We start from the raw sequence: 18,461 nt of genomic DNA on the forward strand, positions 1-18,461 counted from the left end.
CTGAAAATTGGCAATAGTTTTAACTACTGGAAAATGAGATTAACTTGTGAACAATACTTTTTAAAACTTAAACTCGGAAATTTTTCTTTTTCTTTGGTTTCCGGCTGTAAAGATAACAGAGTTTTGGCCTAACTCCCTCCTGCTCCTAGGCCGGACAAGGCCGCGGGGGGAGCGGGGCTGGCCGGAGTTGTGAGGTGGCCGGGGGGAATGGAGACTGTGAAGGGACAGGAGCCCCTTCCCAGAGGGGCTGAAGCCCTGGCAGGGCTCGCTGAGCCTTGTACAGCAGGGCTGGCCGGTGTTGTGAGGTGGCCGGGGGGGATGGAGACTGTGAAGGGACAGGAGCCCCTTCCCAGAGGGGCTGAAGCCCTGGCAGGGCTCGCTGAGCCTTGTGCAGCGGGGCTGGCGGGCCAGGCCGGTTCCTGGCTCGGCTGCAGTTTGTGCCGCTGCTGGCTTTCAGCAGCGACTGCCGAGGAAGGGGAGGGAAAGCTCTTGAGCTGCAGCGTGCTGAGACAGTGGCCACACTCCTCCAGAGCAGCTAGGGAAAATCTTCCATGGCAAAGAGCTCCAGCCGCTGCCTCGGCAGAGATCACGGGTCTATTTACAAGGCCTGGGCAAGATTTTTACTTTTTCATTACTTAGATGAGACTTGCAGATTAATCTTTTTTTCAGAGAGAGGGGAAGAGAGAGTGATTAACATGTAAAGAAACAACATAATCTATGGATGCTAACTGTGAAGCAGGGAGCACGGTGCCTGTGGAAATTGCAGGACACATAGCTTTCTCAGTCTTGTCTGAGAAAGGGGCCTGGGAATACATAAGGAGGAATTAAAACAATCCTCAGAGATAGAGAACAGCCTTGCAGGTGCTGTTTGTCTGTTCCTTGTTTTCTTGCAAGAGAGGGTCAAGGGGTGGTGAACCCCACTGACCAATGATGGTGATGTGTTAGTTTACTAACTAATAAGAGTTTTCTTTTCTGTACTTTTCACTTATCGGTCTATAAAAAAGACCTGAGGTAATAAACCGAGAGAAATTCTCCAGTTCAACTCCACAAGAGAGTCTGTGTTGTTCTTCTCGCCGTTCCTAATAGAGCGACAATAATCTATTAAAGCTAGTGAAGAATTAAACTTCAGATGGGAAGAGAATAAGAAAATGCACTAATAAGCTGAAATATTATTTTGTTAAAACTATGGAAATAGACAATAATGTTCTGAAAAAGCTCCTTTAACTCATGAAAGAGTATTTTGGGGGGATGAAGTATTTCAAAGTGTAGATCTAAGCAAAAGTAATTCATTGATGAAGCTGAGCAAATGGTGAAGTAGTTGTGATCCTATGAGATGCTGGAACAAAAAAAAAAAGGAGTTGCTGAAGACTTGTGGCCTGTAAGAGAAAAAGAGAAAACTTCTATTTCCAGAAATAATTACATAGACAGATAAAGAAAACTTTTATCTTTGAATAACTCATCCTTAAAATGACACCCCTTAAATTCATAGCCCTTAAACACACCTCAGAATGGTGTGAAATGGGAGGAGAAAACTGATGGCAGAGTTTTCTGGGCAGCTGGCATCAGAAAAATAGAAAACCATGAAAAAACGGTTTTCTTGTGAAAAGCTCGCCATAGAATGACAAAAGATAACTTCTTTATCTCTACAAGGACTGATAAAAAGCTACTATATAGTTAAGACTCCTTTAACCACCAAGATTTGTCTCTATGTTGTCAGTTAAACAAGAGAATAGTTGAGTAGTGAGGGGAAAGGGTTTCTGGAAGTTTTATTCTGGTTTCTCATTCTTACGGTTTTGTTAATAAACTTTCTTTATGCCTTTTAAGTTTTAAGCCTGTTTTGCCCTTCTCCTAATCCATATTTCACAGCAAAAAATAAGTAAATTTTTCTAGTGATTTTTTAGCTAGTGCTTTAAAACCACGACACCGTGGTAAGTATAAATTTAAATTCTGCATCCATTTGCAAAAGCTGCTACTTCCTTCTGCCCCCCTTAATTTGATTAATATTTCCTTCCATCTTCTCTTCTTATTCAACTGGTCATGTTGCTGATTTTAATATCACCTTGCTCTTTCCTGCTGTTTCTGAAATGCACTTTTAAAGAAATGGATCTGTCTCTGGCACCTTCATGGTCTCCTTGTCTATGTCCTGAGTCCTTTAGCAGCTCCAGTGCCTTTATTTGACATTTCTCAGGTGTAAATTGATAACTTACATTGTTTGAACTAAGGTACCAGGGGAGTGCTGCACTGCTGCTTTTCCTTTGCTGCCTTTCCCTTTACCCTGCTTCCTTTCATCTTCTCCTCAGAGCAGTGCTGTGTTCAGCTTTTTGGTTGCTGTCACCAGGTCCACCCTGCCAGCCTTTCTTTTTTCAGTTTCTGGCTCTTTCTCTTTTTCTGCTCAGCCATGGCTCACACTTCTCCACTGGCTAATTCTCTTCGTGCTCTGATGTTCTCTACCCTTGATTAGTTTTCTCCAAAACCACTACATTCTCTTCCATTGCAATCTAAGCCCTGAAAATCCTCAGCATTTAAAGACTTCTAGGATTTCCTTCACCTCCTGCACTGGTTCCTTCCACTTTGACTTTACCATCTTTCTGATTTAAAATGGGAAGGTTCAAAGTTTGGCTTATTTCCTTGTTCTTAATTTCAGGCGAATTTGACCTGTTTTAGCTCATTCCTCAAACTCTTTCTTCCTCCTCTGTTCAGCTGTTTCTTTGTAAGAGCTCTCTGCTTCCTCCCACAGGAAAGGAACAAGAAATAACCTCTTCTTTCTCTTTGGCTTGTTTCATTCTTCTCTTTCTTCTCCCCAATTTATAATGCAGAAATTTCTTACCATTGTAATCTCAAATACACTCGGAGGATTTCAAGTGCAAAATTTCAAAGAATTTATGTGACTAATCATTTGCTCTAGAACGGAAAATAAAGTTTGTGGGTGGTGTTTGTATGACAAGTAGTGACTTTGCAGCACAGTGGGCTCTGTATCTCAGTCTCAGAGCCTACAGGCTACATCAAGACTGAACATAAAACCTGTGATGTACAAAATCACTCGGGCACAAAGTAAGTGCTTTAATTTTCTGTAAAAAACACTTAACCTTATGTTTTGCTTCTTTATTTGAGAAATAATCAATTATACAAATAAAAAGAAGATCTGCAGTTGTGTGTAATATAGGTGAAGGATAATGTTTCTCAGAATCACGGAGTTCCAAAAGCTGCTTGTTGTTCATTCTATTCTGTGGCTGTGACAGAAGCTGCTAGAGCCACTGCAGGTCCCAGGGTTTCCTAGGTGAGTGATGTTGAATACGTAGCCTTTCTAAGTGCAGATCTGGACACAGGATGGAACAGACCTGGGAAAGTGCTAAGAAGAGTCTTTCACCTTTGGCAGTAATGAAACCAGCAGATATTATTCTATATTAGAATAGAATAGTTCCATTTGGAAGGGACCCGCAAGGATCATCTAGTCCAATTGCTTGACTATTTCAGGACTGACCAAAAGTTAAAGCATTAAGACATTAATGGCAATGTCCAAATGCCTCTTAAATGCTGACAGGCCTGGAGTATTGACCATCTCTCTAGAAAGTCTGTTTACAGTGTTTGACCAGCCTTTCTCTAAAAGAAATGCTTCCTAATGTCATCTGAACCTCCCTGCTCACATTAAAAAACAACACAGATTTTTCTGAATTCTCTACTCTTGTGCTCCCTGTTCACATGATTTTACTTTGAACACTTTTTCAGGTTTGTCAGATCCAGGATGAATGGAGAATGTTCAGTTGCTTAGGATCATATTTTGCCTTCATTAGGAAGCCACAGAACCTGGAGTGGGACAACCACCTGTATCAATGGAGACTGGGGATGGAGAGATTGAGAGCAGTCGTGCCAAGACTGAGGATACCAGTGATGAAACATTGGATGTGAGCTGGCCATGTGTGCTGGTAGCCCAGAAAATCAGTCAGGTCTGGGTCCAGGGAAGTGGTTCTCCCCTTCTGTGCCCAGGTGAGACTTCCTCCAGCTCTGCAGACCAGCAGTGGAAGGATGTGGAGTTGCTGATGGGAGCCCAGAGGAGCCACAGAGATGGTACGAAGGCTGGACCCCCTCTAACGTGGAGACAGGCTGGGAGAGCTGGGGTATTTAGCCAGGAGAGAGGGAGGCTCCAAGGACACCTTCTTACAGGTTTTCAATACTTAAAGGGGGCTTAAAAGAAAAACCAAGAGACTTTTTACCAAGGCCTGTAGTGATAGGACATGGAGTAATGGTTTTAAGCTAAAAGAGGGTAGATTTTCATTGGACATAGTAGAGACGTGTTCACGTAACTGAGGTTGGGAGTTTTCTGTTTGCAATCCGTGATACTGTAACACTATTCTTATCCTTGAAAAACTAATCCTTTAATCTTCTTGACACTTTTATTTAATTATGTCTTGCAATTATAAGATTTACAGTTTAAACACGCATGTAACTGGGGTTTTTATTTTCAGAACTGTAGGATTTAAATGACTTTGCAATACAGTTGCATCATAAATCCCAAACCAACAAAAAGATTACTGTGAATTTGACTGTCAGCTTGTAAAGCACATGCCATAGAACTTCACTATTAAAAGAATTATCTTTTCCCTGATTTAATAACATATATTTGGGGGAAAAAAAAAACCCTAACCCTCAGACAAAACCCACCAAAACAAACAAACAAAAATTAAAACAAAACAAAACAAAAACCCAAAGCAAAGCCCCTCACAAGCATGTTTTCACTGAGAAGTTACCAGTCACCAGAAATTTACAACATTGTTAATTAAGTTGCTCATATTGTTAATTACTTGGGCTGTTAAATGATGTATCCTGCTTTTGAGCTGAATTGGTCTGTTTTATAAGAGTGCGTCCAGGACAGTTTTGCATTGTTACATTCAAGCTAACAGAGCAGTATTGTTCAAAACACTTTTTAAGAAATCTCTCCTAAATATCTACTGCATTGGATATCTACCAAATATTTCACCTCTAATATGATAGAATTGATTAAAAATTGTTTCCATTATAAGTTGCTGCAGTTATGTATGCCCATTCTGTCCATTCCAGAATGCAGAGACAATGTAAGACTCTAATTAAAATTAAATTCCAGTTGTTTCCATCAGAGAAATGAGCATTTCCACACCCTGCTTGCACCTGTGCTGTTAACACCACACTTCTCAGGTAGAGGAATCAGCCTCTTCATTTCTGTGGATTCTAGGTTTCTCTCTATTACCTTTTTCAAATAGTTATTCATACAAGGAAGTCTCATGCCTTAGCCAAGGACAGCACAGTACGGGGCCTCAGTTCAACAACAACTACACAAGCAAAACCGGCTGCAATTTCTGGCTGTTAGAATACAGAATGGGAATCAGAAGGATGACTGCATTAAGAGAGCTGCTGCTACAAAAGGAACATCAGGAGATACCAGGCCAGCATGCTGGAACCTACCAACTGTGTAGCAATGCACACTCTTTGGGGCAAGATTGGTCTAAGGGAGTTGTGGTGTCTGCTGGAGGGTATCTAAGAGGAGGAGGAAGCTGTGGAGCAAACAGGCTTGTCTGTGGTTTCTGAGAGAGCTCTTCATTCACAAGCAGTAGTTCAAGCTACTACTGCAGGGTGAAATGCAATCTGTCCATATTGTCTATCTCCCCTGCTTTATACTGGGCCATCACTTGAGAAAATCAGCTTCTGGCTTGTTTGGTCAGTTGTCAGGATTCAATACTCTCTGATCAGACTCTTTTAGAAAGACCACATGAGGAGGATTTATTGTTTGGAAGCAGACGTACTTATCTGACGATACTTGGCATTGCATAGACTTGATTTATAGACATGCCCTGGTTTTTATACCTTTCTTACTCTATCCCTCACCTCATGGACACTGCCAGTAGAACCCCATCAAAGAGGTTTTATACTATTGCCTGATGAGTGTTTAACCTTCTGGAAAGTGTTTAGATTTTGTAAGGCTAATAAATTCTATAAACTGGAAATTGTACCTTGTCTGCTTTGTGAGCTTGTGACCCAGTGGCAAATTAGTGGCTGCCAAAGACTTCCATCTTGAGTAATAGGCAGGACCCTGTTCTTGGTCATCAAAGAGAATATCATAGAGGGAAAGAGTATCACAAACTTTGAAATGTTAAATATAAAATTACACTACAGTTCATAAAAAAAAAAAAAAAAAAAAAAAAAAAATTAAGGGGAAATTAACAGCCTGGATTTAAAATCAGTGACTTCATGCACTAGGTGTGGACTGAAATTCTCTGCAGTTACCTAAGGTACCATTCAATTTAAATGAAAGGAGGAAAAAGCATCCTATGCAGCTGTTCATGAAGGTGATGTGAGAAGGGTTTAACCATTCTGGTTACTATAAGAGTTTGCAGTTTGGGTGTGGCTTAGAGCAACCTGATCTAGTGAAAAGTGTTCCTGTCCATGGCAGGGGGGTTAGAGCTAGATGATTTTGAAGTCCCTTTCAATCCAAATCACTGTGGAATTGTGACTGTGATTATCTTTCCTGACTAAAGCCTTACAAAAGCTGAGCCACCAACAACGGTGGATCTCTTCTCCTACACTATCATCTCCTTGTAGGAGGCTTTTGGGTTACCTGAGCATGATTTTCTCTTTACAAATCACAGAATATTCTTAGCTGGACGGCACGCCCAAGGTTCACCAAGTCCACCTCTTAAGAGAATGGACCATAGAGGGACTGAACCCACAACCTTGGCATTATTAGCACCATGCTCTCACCAACTGAGCTAAAATCTTCACTAATTACTCCAAATCACCTTTGAGCCTTCTTGTGTTTGGAAATGCTTTTCAGGAGGGTTTGCTCTGTCACCTTTCTAGGGACAGAGGTGAGGCTGACTGGCCTGTAGTTCCCTCAATCTTCCTTTTTGCCCTTCTGGAAGACAGGACTGATATTTGCTTTCTTCCAGCCATTGGGAATCTCCCATCATCACCATGCCCTCTCAAAGAAAATCATGAGTGGCCTTGGGTGTATCCTTTCAGGTCTCTATTAAAAGTGGTCTCTATGTCAGTCTGCTCCACTGAAGACACTCCACTCCACTGATATTCCTTGCTCTCGAGCTTCCCTTTGGTCTCAGAGGCCCACAATCCCTGAAGGCTGCTGTTCCATGTCCTTCATTACTGGGGTGTTTGCCCCATTTGGTCGTGGGTCCAGTTTTTCTTAGTTTTCCTGTTGCTACAGACATATCTGCAGAAGCCTCTCTTACTGTACTTCATATCTCTTGCCATATTTGACTCCGTGTGGGCTTTGGTTTCCCCTACCCCTTTTCCGCTTGCTTGGATAACCCCTCTATATTCCTCCTGAATGACCTGTCCCTTCTCTCATCTCACAGCACCTCTCAGTGGCCGGAGTTATTTCTGGATATTTAAGAATCATTAAATTGACTCATAAAACAAATTTTCTTCCTTCTTCTGCATCAGTTATGGCCCCTTAGGTTATGTAAAACAGGATCAGCGAAGTAGTATAGTTTGTAGCCTGATTCTGTTTTTGGAGGAGCAACAGGGCTGGGATTTAACCTGAAAGACTGGGTAACTTTTAAAGTGAATGGTAGGCTCATATGTGCACTTATGTATCACCTACGGGATATTTTGGGATTGTGACTTGGATTAGATCATGTGATGTTACTTAATAGTCACGTTTGTCAAATTATGTGCATCATGGTAGCTTAAACTGCAAGGTAACAATAAATTATTCTGGGATTTTTTTTAAAATAGCTCAAACATGATACATTTAGCAGGCATACTGGTCAGTGTCTGGGACTCCTAAGCAATGCTACACCACAGATAACTTACATTCATGAGGTCAGGATTATGTCACACAACTCCCACAAGATGGAGCTGCACCATACCAGTTCATTCTGCCTTCTTCTGGGCTGGCGGTCCTTTTCTGTGTGTGTATCTGTGTGTGTGTGTGTGTGTCTGTGTATCTGTGTGTGTCTGTGTGTGTCTGTGTGTCTCTGTGTGTGTATCTGTACGTGTCTGTGTGTCTGTGTGTGTATCTGTGTGTCTGTGTGTCTGTGTGTGTGTTTGTGATTTTCTCCACAGACAATTCCCCATGCCTATTTGTGGTATCTGATATATGCATACAGCATATTCTGCCCAGCCTGTCTGGTCAGTGTGGCACTGCTCCCATTTGCTGCTGGCATCTGCAGTCCTGAGTATTTGTGGGATGTTGTTGCATCCCAGTGCGCAACAGTTGTGGATGATAAACATGGTTTGTCAGAGGAAAAAGAAGGTCACGCCATCTGCATTTTTTTTTCCTGGAGAAATCATCAGATCTTACTTCAGACCTGCCACTCCATGGCAGACCAGAGCTTAAACCAAAGCTTAAGCATAGAGAAATTTGGTGCAAGTGGGCAATTCCTGGACAGTTCCCTCATCCCTGAAGAATTCTCCCAAGTCCCTGCTGCTGGGCAGAAGAGTCCAATGGAGTCAGCAGCATGTGGGTGAGATTTGACTCTACTGATCTCAGAGCCTTTCCTTCCTGAACAAACATTTTCCATTCTGAAATAATCACCTCACTATATATAGAAAACTCCTCCAAAGCAAAGGCCATGTTCTTTCAAAATGGATAATTCTCAAATGAAGAAATGTTTTCTTCCTTTCACCAGATTCAGCAGGTCCTTTGCTATCAGGCTTGTACCTGTCTGCGAGCCTTCTGACCAAAGGCATGTGTCACCTCATGCAAAAATAACCTGGATTTCCCCTGCAGCCCCTGCACCCCCTGCCCCAACTCTGCAGATTCCAAGGCTGTGTCTGTAATCACAATCCACAGCGTTTCGGAAACCACCCCCCCATCTTGCTTCCTCCCAGCTGATTTTCAGGGGAACAGAAGGAGACTTGTTTGCTACCAGAGAGGAAGTCCAGGCCTTAGCAAGCAGCTTTCTAAGAGGCACCGGTGAGAGTGGTGAGCTTCAGTCAGCGTTCACTCGCAGAACTGCTGCCAAATGAGGTCACCCTGCTGCAAACGTGGATGAAGAGATTTCGGAGGAGGAGAATGGAAGAAGCCAGTACAGGAAATAGAGCAGTCGGTAGCACGGGGCTCAGCTCAGTCAACTCACCCTCTGGAAATGTTGATTTCCAGTTTTGTCTTGGCTCACGGATCAACATATATTAGACTGTTTCCTTCTCATCATTATCTCATTCCCTTTTCTCACACAACAGTGATTGCTTGGTTTGATCCAGTTCAGCCATCTCTTTGGGAAAGGGTGTCGTGGGGCAGGCAGCACACAGGTTCAGAGGGCAGCTCAGACACCAGGACTGAATGACACTGCCTATGTCCTTGGGAATCACAAAGTTCACAGAAGCTCTGGGACAGACTCTACCTCTTAAGAAAGGCCATAGACTTGTAGAACTGGAGAATACCAGGCTGGAAGTGATCTCAGAGGTCTTGTGGTGCAAGTTTTCTGGGCAAAAGCATGGTCCATATGAGCTGGCCCAGCAGCCTTATTAGCCAAGATGTACAGCTTTGCTAGGAATCTGTTATATCGTTTTCATGGTTATTCTAGTGATTAATTCCTCCTCCCACTAAAACTACTGCTCTTTCCTTTCAGTTTGTATAACTTCAGTTCCACAATATTGCTCCTGTTACACCTCTATTTGCTAAACTGAAACATTATTATCATTGAAACAATTAAAAACTTTCATTCTTAGAGATTCTTAGAAATCATTACTTTTTTTAATATTAATAAAGGTCTTCACATGGAACCTTGTTCCTTGGATCCTGACTCATGGCTCTTCTCTGGCCATTTTGAGTTTTCTATAGTCTTTATAAATATTGAACATTAAGATTGCATCACTAAAGCTGCAGTAACAGAATTTCCCTGTTGCTCTGTGTCCTTCTGTTTAGTCAGTTTATAGTTCCTTGAAGATCATTAGTCAAGATACTAAAAATATTGACAGAAATTTAATAATAATAATAATAATAATAATAATAATAATAATAATAATAATAATAATAATAATAATAATAATAATGATAATAATAATAATAATAATAAAGTTATAAAGTTATAAAGTTATAAAGTTATATAGTTATATAGTTATGGTTATTATTATTATTATTATTATTATTATTATTATTATTATTATTCCTTGTTAGGAAGTTTATCTGCACAACAGGAATAATATACAGTACAGAGTGACTGAGAAAAACAGTCTATACGGTTTGATTTATAGGGACCTGTAGGTTGAATATGAATCAGCTGAGGGCATATTGTAAAAATAAAATAGCATCATATGAGATGTTATAAACAGGACTATAACCTCCAGGATGCATGAACTAACATTTCTGGCTCTGCTTTGCTCTGATCAGGCCCAGAGCTGCAGACTGCATCCAGTACTAGCCAGTGCACCCCAGGGAATGCAGAGAATAATTTGCAAACATCCAGAAGAGACAATTAGAGGTTCAGAAAATGCAATATGGAAAAATCAAACAGTCTGGGCAATTTAGCTTAGAGAAGAGTGAAAAGATATGATGACCACCTTGATTTGTAAAGGACAGTTGCGAAGAGAACAATCTACTTCCAGTGTTCATGACAGGTATTACAAGAAATAATGTTTAAATAATAGTAAATAAAATTTAGCACTAAATAGATTGACTGGCAAGTTTATAAAATCTTCATTATGGGTGTACTTTTAGAACTAGCTAGGTGCACATCTGTGAAGTATGGCAGGTCCTCCTGAGTTCAACTGAAGCCTCTTTGATGTGAGGGAATGAATCATCTGACAGCCCTAGAACTTTCTTCTTCCATTTAAAACCTGCATCTACCATGCTGTTTAGAAAGTACCTGCCAGAGCTTCACCAAATTTCCAAGAGCGTAAAGACTTTCATCAACAAATTGAATTTTACCTAATCTACCTTAAAAGCATCCATCACATGCAGTCCAGGGAAAGGTCATTACATTCAGGGCTTCAAGAACAGCACCTCTGGCACAGAAATACGCCTGTTGTGAGAACTTGGTGTGACAGGATCTCTATGTCCATCCAGACAATCTGGGAATGCAGAAGAACTCTTCCACTGTGAGGTTCAAAGCTCTTTAGTTGGGTTATATCCAGAAGCAGCTCACAGAAGCACTTCCTCTTGTCATGTCTGTGAATACACAGCTGCACAGCTGAGGTACCAGCTCCATTTGTAGGTGAAATTATCCTGCAGCTCCTCCTCTATTCATGAATTTAATGGATTCTCTGTCATGGATTTCAAGGCAATTCTAAATGGCAGAGGCAAACTTGGGATCTTACATGAAAAAGACTTTGTCCTGTCTTAGGGAGAGCTGTCTCCTCACTTTCCCTCCAGCCCCAGCCATGTATGTTCCTAGCAGGTGCCTTATTTTATTTTTAACCACCATTATGGACGGAGGAAGCCTTTGCTTGCTGCAAACATCCGGGAATCGGAGCCTAAGCACATCCTAGAAGGATTTCCTGTTTGGGACTTGGAGCCAGACTTCAGCCTGCACAAGCAGAAGCCTCTGAGCAGCAAGCTCAGTCCTGCCGTGCTGTGGGCCAGGTGACTCCTGTCTGCTTTGGGAGCAAGTTGACATCTAGCAGGAGAGTACCAAACTGCCCAACCACTTCCCACCTGCTAGGCATGAGGACAGGAACGTGCACGTCCAGTCTGGGTGGGGATGTACCTGACCCTGGGCTCAGGTTGGTGTGGTGCAGCAGAACAGCATTGTGAGAGGTGGGGTCGTGGCATCCCACTGTGTTTCTCCTGGAGCATGCAGAGAGTGTGTTTTCTGTGCTCATCTCAGCTGGCCTTGGGCTCAGTTTGCCATATTTTATCACGTCCTACATTATTTCAATTTTGGGAGTTCACCAAAGCACTGATTAAATACGACTGCCAGTAATGGTCTGCCCTGAGTAGGTGAATAGTGTATTTTTGCTCTTGTTTCTGTGTCACAGTTGCTCTCACAAAGCACAGCTTGGCTTAACTTCTTTCTGCCAGTCCACATATGCAGGTCAGGAAGGCCTCTCTGAATGTCCAAACACATAATAGGGGTCTGTTCTCCCCTCTCTTGCAAAGTTTCTCCCAGAATATCTAATAAACTAGAATTTACTAGAAGACCAAAAGGAATCCACTAGTTTCTATCTTTGAGTAGAAGGATCACTTGAGAACCAATTGCAGGTCTGAGAGGAGGGTTGTTTGATGATCTGAGGTAATGCCATGGGGCTGAGGACTAACAAAAGCATTGGTACTGAAGGAAGGACGGAAGGGAATGACACAGGAAAATGCACATTTCTTGCAGTAGTATAAAGGATTCAAAGCAGACTTTAAAGGAAATTGATAATTTGCAAACATGGCAGTAATGTGATAGGCCCTGTGCTCTTCAACATCTTCTTAAATTACTTGGATGCAGGAATGGAAGGGATACTAAGCAAGTTCGCAGTTGATATAAAACTGGGAGGAGCTGTTGACTCTCTTGAAGGCAGGGAGGCCTTGCAGAGAGATCTGGACAAATTAGAGGACCAACCAGATGAAGTTCAACAAGGGAAAGTGCCTGGTTCTGCACCTGGGATGGGGCATCCTGGATTTACATACAGACTGGGAAAAGAGATGCTGGAAAGCAGAGCTGTGGAAGGAGACCTGGGGGTCCTGGTCAGCAGAAAGCTGAACACGAGTCAGCAGTGCCCTGGCAGCCTGGAGGGCCAGCTCTGTCCCATGGGCATCAGGCACAGCATGGCTGGCCAGGCCAGGGAGAGGATCATCCTGCTCTGCTCTGCACTGGGGCAGCCTCACCTTGAATATTGTGTGCAGTTTTGGTCACTGCAATATAAGGAAGATATTAAACTATTAGAGAACCTCCAAAGGAGGGCAAGAGATGGTGAAGGGCCTTGGGGGAAAGCCATGTGAGAAAGCAGCTAAGGGCACTTGGTCTGTAAGGCTGGAGAAGTGACGTCAAAGCTGTCTACAACTTCTTTATGATGGGAGGAGGTGCAGACACTGATCTCTGTGGTGACCAGTGACAGGACATGGGGGAACGGCCTGGGGTTATGTCAGGGGAGGTTTAGGGAAAGGTCCTTCAGCCAGAGCGTGGTTGGGCACTCCAGTGCAGTGGTGACAGCACCAAGCCTAACAGAGGCTTCAAGGTGCATTTGGATAATACTCTCAGGCACATGGTGTGACTCTTGGGGATGGTGCTGTGCAAGCCCAGTGGTTGGTCAGCAGTTGGTCTTGATGATCCTTGTGGATGCTTTCCAACTCAGCATATTCTGTGATTCTGTTATTTTGCCAAATTATGCCAGGATAGCACATTAGACACCTTGATAAGTGGCTTTTTTGGGGCCAGGATCAACCTTGGTTGAGAAGACTATCTGAACTGCAGTGCTATAGTAACACATGAGAAATTATTTATTCAGCTGAAGAAGACATATATTTATATGAAAACTCTAAAATGTGGAAGACTGGCAAAAAAAAAAAACCACCACCAAATTATGAGTTTTATGCTTGAGGAAATGCACAGTCTTTTCAAGGTCAGTTTTAGAGCTCATCTATTTCAATTTTTTTCAGTAAAGGTCTCAGAAAAAAAAAAAAGTACATGGATAACTTTGTACTTGACACAATGTCAAGTGGCATTGTGAATATAGAGGGTGACTGGGACATCATAAAAGCAAGAAGTTATTATTAAGGAGTAGCATAACAGAAATGGAATTAAATGCATTCATTCATAGTAGACAGGGTTAACATCCTGTGGTTAACAGGGATGTCCAGAATTGCATAATCCAACCTCATATGTGAAGGGAATCAATAACACCAGATCAAATCAGCCTTGGAAACTTGCAAAGGGATGAGATTCACTATTCTATGAGTAGCTTATTCCAGTGGCACACTACTCTCCTGGTGAAAAAAAAACTTTCTCTAGTCATTGTTATTGTGCTACTGTTTGCATGTGGTTCCATCATCTTCGTAACCTGTCTTTGAGGTAGCAGCAGGATACTGTTAAACAGCCCTGATGCTTAAGCATCACCGGACTGAGAGAGCCCAGCTTCTTCAGTGTCTTGTTATAAATGGATCAGATGTCCCAGACCACTACCTACCTCCTACAGTTTTTCTATAGCCCTCATGAACAGGGAGAGACAAAAATGTACAGAGAATTTCAGGTATGGCTTCACTATATTCCAGTTCAAGAGGGATAATTATTTCCCTCGATCTGCTCCTGACCGTTCTTCTACTGCAGTGCAGGATGTTGTTTGCCTGATTTGTAATGAGTGAATCCTATTGACTCTTCATTTCATCTTCATCCCTACCCTCATGTTCCTTTCAGCAGGACTGCAACTTAGCCAGATGGTTCCCAACTTGTAGCAATTTTGGGGTTTTTCTGACTCACATGCAGAACTTTGTACTTCTCCTTACTGAACTTCATGACATTTCTGCTAATTTCTTTATGTGAGTTTCTAGACACCTCTTTGGACTAAAGTGCCACATATCAGTGACCCCTCCTAATGTCATCTCCAGACCTGTACTCCATATCATCACAGAGTATCAACAAAGACACTGAACAGTACTGGCTCCTAAATCAATGCTCGGTATATTTTGTTGGCTGCTAGGCACCAACCCTGTATTGAGTTATTGGTCACTACCCTTACAGCCCAGAGGTGCAACCAGCCTTCAGCCCATGTAATGCCCCCCATTCACTCAGACCATATGTCCTCAGCTTATAAACTAAAATTCAGTGGGAGCAGCTGTCAATGCTGTCAAGGCATTTTGCATCTACTGCTTTTCCTTCATCCATACAGCAAATCATTTTGTCAGAGAAGTTGATTGGGCTGCTCAGGCATGATTTGTGCTTGCTAAATCTATGCTGACTATTCCTGATTGTCTCTTTTTTCTCCATATGGTCATAAATGGATTCTGAGACAATGCGGCCCATGAGTTTTCCAGGTGTGGTGATGGCCTTGACAAGCTGATGGTTCTCTGAGCTCCTTATTACCTTTCTTAAGGGTGAGTATAATGTTTGAATAATAGAATCATAGCATGGGATGGCTTGGAAGGAACCTTTAAGGGTCACATACTCCAACCCCCCTGCAATGAGCAGGGACATCTACTGTATCAGGTGACTCAGAGCCTCATTCAACCCGACCTTGAGCGCTTACACACCAGCACCATAAATATTTCTTCTTTATACCTAATCTGAATCTACTGCGGTTCTTTTAAAGCCATTGTGTCCTGTCATTACAGGCCCTGCTAAAAAGTCTGTCCCCAGTTTTGACATAATCCACTTTAAATTCTGGAAGGGGCTCTAAGATCTCCCCATAGCCCACCCTCTCCAGGCTGAACAACCCCAACTCTTTCAGTGTATCCTTACAGGAGAGATGCTCCAGATCTCTGATCAATTTGGGGGCTCTTCTCTGGATCAGTCCAATAGGTCTGTGTCTTTCCTGTACTGAGGACTCCAGAGTTGGGAGCAGTGCTCCAGAGTGGAGTAGAGGGGAGGAATTATTGCCCTGGTCCTGCTGGTCACACTATTGCTGACAGAAGCCAGGTGCCCTTAGCCTTCTTGCCTGCCTGGGCACATGCTGTGCCATGTTTAGCCATTGTCAACCAGCACTCCCAGGTCCTTTTCTAGCTTTCTAACCACTCTGTTCCCAGCCTGGAGTGCTGCCTGAGGCTGTGGTGATTTAAGTCCCGGACCCAGCACTTGGCCTTGCTGAACGTCATACACCAGCTGATCAGCCCATCAATCCAGCCTGTCCAGATCTCTCTGCAGTGCCCTCCTATGCTCCAACAGATCAATGATCCTGCCCTACTTGGCTGAACCCATCAGCCTTCTCCTCGTCCCTTGTTACCAGTTTGCCAGTCACGTTTATCAGCAGGTACACCATCTCTGACATTTCTTTTCTGACTGTCATACCTGTAGAAACTCTTTTTATAATACTTTGCATTTCTCACCAAGGTCAGCTCCAATTGTGCCTTAGCCTTCCTCGTAATTTCCCTACACAGCTGGGCAAGGTCCCTATACCCATCTTGGGACATTTGTTTCTGTTTCCACTGCCTGTGCATTTCTGTCTTGCTCTTTATTTTGACCAGCAGGTCCTGACTCAGCCGTGCCAGTCTCTCGCCTTCCTTGCCTGATTTCTCACACCTGGGAATTGAGAGCTGTTGTACTCTACACGAAATGCAATTAAAGGTCTCCCAGAGAAATAAGAGACATAATAACTAAGTCAAGGCTAAAGTTGTTGAAACTGGAACAAGATTGTAAAGACCATCTTACCATCCCAGAGCACACTGAGCCATGGCCTTTAGGAGATGATCTTAGCAACAGACCTTAGTCAACAGCAGTTTCTCCAACAAAAAATCAAAGAAGGTCCAGCAGTGGTTATTGGTCCTAGAGGCTGCATGGCTCCAACAGACACACAGACACTGCTGAGACCTGCCTGGAGCAGGGAAAAGCTGCCAAGCAGAGCTGAGGAGCCAGTTGCTGGTGGAGATGCCTGGACAGTCACCATTGCTTTTTTTTCCCTGGCATAGATTGGTGGAACCCCAGCCCCTTGTAGCACAGGCACATTGGGTGAGCATCTTCCAGTCTGGACCTTAGGAGCCCTAATGTGAGTCAAGGTACTGGGGGGTCACAGGTACTTGAGCTCTGGGGTCATGTGCTGGAGAAGCAACTGCGGTAGAGAGGAAAGAATGGTCTGTGATCATGTCCCCAAATGCCCCCAGCGTCGCCCACAGCCTCATTTCATCCCCTGCCCAGCCCTCTCTCTGTCCGGTCCCGTCCCTCTCCTGCTCCTGTCAGCCCCTTCCCATTTTCTCGGGCTCCCGGCGCCCACCGCTTCCTTCCATCTTTCCGTACCCCGGGTCCAGCCCTTTCTCCCTCTCCGTGCCGATCCCGCTCCCGACCCCTTGGTGCCCGGCCATACCGGGCCGCCGCCGCACCCCCGCTCGCCTGCCCGGGGCCGCCTCGAGGCCGCGCTCCGCCGGCGCGCTCCGGTGCGGGGCGGGGAGGGGGCGGCGGAGGGAGCGGGGGGCTGAGGGCGGCGCTGGCTCGGGTTTCAGCAGGAGCCTTCGCGCCGAGCCAGCTCCGAGCCAGCTCCGAGCCGCCGCCGAGCGCTCCGCAGGGCCACAGCCGCACCGGGGCGGCCGCGGCACTCGGGGAGCACCGGAGCGCTCGGGGCACTGGAGCGGCCGGCGGTACCGGAGCGACCGTGGCGCCGGAGCAGCGGGGAGGCTGCGGGACGTCGTGGCGGGGCCGGACCCCGCGGGATGTGAACGCCGCCGGCACGGGACGCGCAGGGTAAGTCCTACCGCTGGGGACTGGCCCTAACTCGCCCCCGCCCGTTGCCCTGCACGGTGGCATCGTCGCACGGTGGGACCGGACCGGGACCGGGACCAAGCGCTTTGTTCTGCCTCCGCCGCGGAGACAATGGAGCTGGGGGGGGGGACGGGGGGACGCGCCCGAGGCGGCGCAACACCGCGGAGCAGCGGCCGGACCGGGCTCGCTGGCGGTGCTGGCAGCTGCCGGGCGGCTCGGCTCGGCTCGGCTCGGCTCGGCTCGGCTCGGCTCGGCTCGGCGCGGCGCGGCTCGGCTCGGCTCGGCGCGGCTCGGCTCGGCTCGGCTCGGCTCGGCTCGGCTCGGCTCGGCTCGGCTCGGCTCGGCTCGGCGCGGCTCGGCTCGGCTCGGCTCGGCTCGGCTCGGCTCGGCACGGGACCCGGCGCTCACGGTGCCGCTGCAGGGCAGACCCGGCGAGGGGAGGGCGCTCAGCGGAACCGTGGAGGCGCCGGGCGGGGGCTACGAGCCCGGACGGAGCGGGGAGCGGGGTTGGCAGAACGCCGGCACCGAGGCCGCCCAGGATAGGCACCGGGATAGGGAGCGGCAGCGGACGCTGGGCCCGGCGGCTGGGGAGCCCCGGGAGCCCCGGGAGCCCGGAGCTCCAGGGGAGAGCGAGCCTCGACAGCCGGGGGCTCCAGTGTACCGGGAGCAGGCGAGGCCCCGCAGCGCCTTGGTGATGGGCGCGATCTGGCAGGGGCCGATGCAGCGCGGGGATGCCCCGAGACTGGGACTGTGGGAATTGGCTCCGGCGCGGAAGTATTTCATTAGACTTTCCTTTGTGGGGGATGCGTTCTGAGAGACAGGAATGCCCGCGGGGAGCCCCAGTGTGGCACAAAAATGGGATTCACAGGGATGCAGCAGGGGCTTAACTTCATCCGCAGAAAAGCACTGCCACTGCCACTGAGTGCTCGGGGCCCGTATCAGAGGGTCATGAGGCTGTGTGGCTGGGCTGGGAGCGAGCAGGAATGGTCCTGAAGGCCCGGGTGGGAGATGGTAGGAGAGGCAGGAGGCACGGAGGTGGCTGTAAATAGTGGTAGGCTGAGTAGAGTTGTTAGTCCAAGGCTGCAGTGCAGCCAAGTCAGGACTGTGCATGGTTCCGAGGGCAAATCATCTGAAAATAGAGAATCTGCGAATATACAGGAGGAAAGCATATTCCAGGTCAGCGACCAGTGCTCAGCAGAGATTAAA

At 45.8% G+C, this 18,461-nt stretch overlaps 1 protein-coding gene across 1 annotated transcript in view; it reads left to right on the top strand.

Annotated features, from left to right (window-relative positions):
* Positions 1–17,031: 17,031 nt before the first annotated feature.
* Positions 17,032–18,461, top strand: part of DCHS1 (dachsous cadherin-related 1) — a 44,357-nt gene continuing 42,927 nt past the window's right edge. Inside the window, exon 1 of the mRNA XM_086879458.1 lies at positions 17,032–17,237. The gene's annotated coding sequence lies outside the window, so the exon portion shown is untranslated. The remainder of the gene's footprint in view (positions 17,238–18,461) is intronic.

The sequence above is a fragment of the Cyanistes caeruleus genome, chromosome 3 (assembly GCF_971803275.1).
Source record: "Cyanistes caeruleus chromosome 3, bCyaCae1.hap1.1, whole genome shotgun sequence".
Taxonomy (NCBI): Eukaryota; Metazoa; Chordata; class Aves; order Passeriformes; family Paridae; genus Cyanistes; species Cyanistes caeruleus.